The following is a 5289-nucleotide window of genomic DNA, read 5'->3' as shown; positions in this document are numbered from 1 at the left end:
TTCCAGAAATGCCTACCTGACAGTGCTCCCCACAAGGGCTGTTCCTGTGCCAAGCATCCCCTCACTGCATCCAGATGCTTTAGGCACTGGAGTAGGTGACTCTTCCATTTCTCGGTTTGTTGGATTGTTGATTTGCTAGGACGGGCAGGACTCTTTGTTCTCTCTTTGGCCAGCAAGAAAAGGTGCTTTTGTTCTGATGCCAGGCCAGTCAGTAGGGCCTTGCACATCACTCTCAGGTTAGCAGTGCCTGTGCCTTTTGGTAGCCCAGGGAATCAGTATGTGTTGCGTTTGGGAATTGAGCAGGAAATCAACACCCTTGCATTCCAAGTGGTCTTCAGAGATCAGAGGAGCTGATAGGGGCTGGGCTTCATTTCTGATTACAGCCACTTTAGCACTGCCAGTGTGGCTGTGACCAAGAGAAGAACCTGCCCCAGCACAGGTGCATAATGAGTGCAATTCCCAGTGCAATGCTCAGGGTCTGTAGGCATTCCATAAGGACCTACACGCTCCAGATTCCTTAAGGGTGTGGTTAATTGAAGCAACAGGAGTGCAAGTTCAGGATTTCTGCTGTTCGGGGCACTTGCTACTGAGTGTAGATATATGTAGTGCCAGAAGTACAGTAATTACAATAGTGAGATCTGTCTATTTATCTATACATTGATCTGCCTATCTGTCTGTCTATCTGTCTATCTGAAACTTCCCAGCCATGCACTTTGCACACCCAAAGGATGTGCAAAATTCCCCTAAAGGCATCTATTCAGGGGGAGAGGAGGAGACACACATTCTGTCCACAAAGTCTTGGCAGGCAGATGTTTCGCCCTCCAGAAATGGCTGTGTTTTCCCCTCAGAGGGCTTCTCCTCCTCCAGCATCTTCTGCCCTGAAGCCCACTGTTTATCCTGTAAGTTTCTGCCTTTCCTAGTGAGGTGGAACAATCTTATGTACCGGGTGGCTTTTAGTGACTTTGGTCATACATGAATGAGAGAATTCTCAGTTGACAAAGGAGGAAGAATAAACACCTTGGTCTTCCTCCATATACTGAGATGGCTGTAGAGGCTCTCTGACCTCCATCACAGGATCTTTACATGCATCCTTATCTCCCGAATGAGGAGGATTTCTAACAGGGTCTAGATGTCAGAAAGGCAGGAATGGTGGTGCAGGACTGAAGAGAAATGAACTCCAGAAGTGTCTCTCACAGGAAGTGAGCCCACACTGGAAGCCACCTGCAGAGCCAGGATGGAGCTGTGGGACAGGGCTGGGCATGAGTCACAATGGAAAGACAAAGGGGACACAGCAGAAGTGGAGAGAGTCCCCCAGAAGTCCCTTGAGAAATGCCACCCCTTCGCTGTCAGCTGCCTGAGAGGCTGTTGGAGCTTCAGTCCCAGATGGACCCTGATTGTACTGCCAGTGTCACTTTGGAATCTGTGCCTCCCCATGGGCAGAGAATGACCCAGGAGAGCAGCAGCACAGTGCTTTGGGAACGTGTGAGCCCATCACTCTTAGAGACTTGGCCCACAAATGCTGTCTGGGAAGGTGAAGTCCATCTTCTCTTGCTTTCTGTGCAGGCCCTTCTGGAGAGAGAGCATGAGCAGATTGCTTTAGCAGAGGTGCCATTCCAGACTCAGGGACTGCTGTTCCCAGCCCGAGAGCAGGAAGAGCAGCTGAGGCAGCGAGAGGAGGAGCAGCAGGAGAATGGCCAGGTAAGCCTGGCTCACAGGGTGACAGAGTGAGGGGCAGGAGCAGGAGCATAAAACAGAGCTCTTGGGACTGAGGAGGCCAGCAGTCCCAGAGGCACTGAAAGCACAGAGCCTTGTAATCCACAGAGATCAGCACTGGGATGGGAAGGTTACAATGGAAGCAGAAGTAGGTAGGGAAGCAGAAATGAGTGGCAGAATGAATTTGATTTTGAGGCTGAAAGAGCAAAAAGCTGAGCCTGGTGGCAGCTCCCTGTCACCTGCTCTGCATTTGCGTTTGCAGAACGTCAAGGCAGAGCCACAAGCAGAGCTGCCCAAAGCTCAGATTCCCATCATGGCAGTGAAGACGAGGAACAAGGAAGACATGAGAAGAATTCAAGATCACTGGAATCTCCATCGACAGAGGGTTGACCTACAAAACCAGGTACGTGTAAGAGTGGCTGCCACTCCACTCAAGAAACTTGCTCTCTCTTCTTTACAGAACTTCAATGAGAAGCTGCCCGCAGAGCTGCAGGAAACTCAGGCTGTGCTCAAGGCAACGGAGATGAGGCTGAAGAAAGAAATGAAAATTGTCAAAGAGAAAATTAATCTCCTTCAGGAGCAAGAGGCTCGAGAAAAGCCAATGAGTGAAAGAGTGATAGCCACTGCAGTCACCAAAGTGGTGCTTGCTGCCCTCCTTGCCTTTCCTCTGCAGAGCAGCAGGGCTGGGGTGATGCCTCTGAGTGCCATCCTGCTTTGGTCCCTATCACAGCTGCTCTTAAGGACACTTCCTGGGCTGCTGAATCTCAGCTGCTGCCCTGGATGTGGCTGACAGCACCTTCCTAAGGCTTGCATTTGAAATGGGATCTCAGGGCAATTTCTGCCAGCCGCCTTTCTGACACAAACTCATTTCTTCTCTCAGATCTACACATGCTCTCTCATGCAACCTGCTGCAGCAGCAGTGTTGTTTCATGACACCCCAGTCCCCAGGATGAGAAGTGGAGCCTTTTCAGCTCATTTAGGTCCAGTGTGGCCGCAGCTGCTCAGAAACACGAGATGGAGGAGAAGTACCTGGAGCTACTGAGTACGTCTGGTGTATTTCTTGTCTGAGGGACAGTGTGTTGTGCGCATGTGTCAGCATAGCTGTACCAAATATTCCTCCTCAGTTTGGTGTTGCAGGGACATTTAGGACTCCCCAGAGGAACTGCTGTGCTCTGAGGCAGCAAGAGAGCATCCTGGGTGCTCCTGCTGCCTCTAAGGGCAGTTCAGTCTGGCTTGGGGTTTTTAAAATTTGCTTTTGGAAGTTTTTGGGTGCCATTTTTCTTTCTGTGGAGTTGGTTTTTATTGTCCTCCATTCCAAAGGAGGCCTCCTACCACAGATGTGTTACTGCATCATGGACTACCACTACTATATCTACAATTTGTTTTTATGAGAATGCTACATTTTCGTCCTCCTCAAAGTAGAACTCCTTTGAAACAACATCGACCAAACAGAGAGCAAGGTATGTTTTTACTGTGCCCCCAAAGAAAAGCAAGATACCTGTATAACAATCTGTATTTAATATCCTCCTTTTATGCTTATAAAGATGTGTCCAAGAGAAACATCGATGTGGTGTGATCAGATAAAACTGCACTGCAGGCATTTCTCAGGAGCAAGCCTCCAGCTACTTCACTGTATATTCCTCAGATCCATGACACTTTTTCATACCTGATTCCCAGTCATTCCCATGTCATTAAAATCTTACCCTTTGGCCCAACCCCTGCTCAGATCAGTATCTAGGAAAACACATAAAGCCCTTGATGATTCGGCAGCATAGCTCATTTAATCTGCTTCTTGTCCACAACAGCTGCCAGTGCTGTGGCAGACCTGGTGGGGCTGAGAACAGAGCCCAGCTGATTCTGTGTCTACCACCACCTGCTAGGACAAGAAGGGCATTGATCTGCACCTCGGTGTGTCTGATCTCCAGGCCAATCCTGTTGTGTCCTGAATGGGGGCAACAGCTTGTAAAGGGCTCAGGCTGGCTGTGGCTTCTTCCCTTTGCTTGTCAGTGCTCGTGCTTGGGCTTTGCCAGGCCTGTTGTGGTGGCTGCCCTGCCCCTGATGGCTGGTGTGACTGCAGAGGCTGGAGCCTTCCTCAGCTGGCAGAGTCCCGCTGCTGCCCGCAGCACAGAGCTGCCCCGAGGCAGCAGCCCCTCCTCTGGACTGGCTTCTGCATGGCAGGGCCTGGACTCACCAGAGGGTCAGCATCTCCTCTGGGCAGCTGTCCGTGTCACGCTGGCACCTGAGGAGCACTGCTGTCCTTGCTGTCCCTGCCCGCTGTGCCGAGCTGGGAAGATGGGGACGTGTGAGGTGCTGAGAGGGAGAGTCCAATGGGAGTGACTGATCTGTGCTGTCAGGGTGAAGAGAAGCAGTGTGGCTCTTAGCATGGGGCACTGGCAAGGCCGTCTGTGAGCTCAGCCTGCTCATAAAGGGTGAGGGTCCTGATGCTGAAAGCCCTGTTGGGATTGCTTATAGTGTGAGCTGCTCTGGTTTACAAATGGAAAGGCATTCTTCTGGCAAACTGCTGTAAGGTGGGATCTCAGCTTTAAAGTGAGCATCTTGCATTTTGTTTCCCTCAGGGAAAATGGTGAATATGGAAAATCCCCTGATGAAATACATTGAACTGGGAAATATCGGCAGTGGGTGAGTCCAACCGCAGTTACTTCTACACAACCACGGGCCAGGGGATTTGCTGGTGGAATATCTACTAAGTGTGAAGTCAGGCAAGCTGCAAACATATTCAGACAGTGGGGTTAGAGTGCTTGACCTCTGAGTGCCAGTCAGAATTTCTAAGTGTGAGCAGAAGGTATGGTCAAAGACACTTCTATCTTCATTTCCAGAAAGAGCAACCTAACCCTATAACAGGGGCAGCTATGCCCCTATCATAGCTGTAAGAAAACAGTTTCCAGGAACATTTCTTTCCAAGAGTTTGCTGAAGGAAATACTCCCTGGTCAGGATAAGAACTGAACAGTTTAGAAACTGCAATCCAAGATCAAAGAATGAGCTCTCTTTTTTACCTGAGGCAGTAAAACCCAACACTTCAGGAAAAGGTCCAGTGCCCATGAACTTGAGATGAAAATACATCATCTGCCTTCTGGCTGGCCCCTCCTGCATCCTGCAGGTTTTAGGCATTTACAGCACAGATCTCCTGCCTGGGCTGGCTTTCACTCCAAATTCTAAATGGCTTCTCTTTGCTTTGCTTTGTTTCTAGGACTTTTGGAGAGGTTTGTAGAGCATTCGACACTGCCACAGGAGAAGAGGTAAATGTCAACAGCCCCTGCAGACTCTGCAGCTCTTGAGGGCTTTCCCCTCTGGCTGGAGCTTTGGGTAGAGCTCTGCAGCAAAGGCACAAGAAGCACAGACTGGTGCCAGCCTGCAAATTGCACTTGGGACAGTTTTTGTCCTTCTCAGCTGCCAGAAGGAAGGCGAGGAGGGCAGCAGTTCCTTTGAGAGAAGGACGCGCTCACTCGCTCTCATTTGCTGAAACGAAGGTGGTGCCCCAGAGCATCTCACTGCTCTTTGGGGCTACAGCTTCAGAGCTGTATTGTCATTTCTGGCTGCCAGCAAATACATCTGAA

At 50.1% G+C, this 5289-nt stretch overlaps 1 long non-coding RNA gene across 1 annotated transcript; it reads left to right on the top strand.

The window, feature by feature from the left end:
• Positions 1-2656: 2656 nt before the first annotated feature.
• Positions 2657-4973, top strand: LOC130266968 (uncharacterized). Its single transcript, XR_008843020.1, has 3 exons — positions 2657-2755; positions 4290-4353; positions 4923-4973. It is a non-coding gene; the product is annotated as an uncharacterized LOC130266968 (long non-coding RNA).
• The last annotated feature ends 316 nt before the right edge of the window (positions 4974-5289 follow it).

This window comes from Oenanthe melanoleuca, unplaced genomic scaffold, assembly GCF_029582105.1.
Source record: "Oenanthe melanoleuca isolate GR-GAL-2019-014 unplaced genomic scaffold, OMel1.0 S395, whole genome shotgun sequence".
NCBI lineage: Eukaryota > Metazoa > Chordata > Aves > Passeriformes > Muscicapidae > Oenanthe > Oenanthe melanoleuca.
Note: the sequence above shows the minus strand (reverse complement) of the source record. Positions and strands in the feature narration are given on the sequence as shown.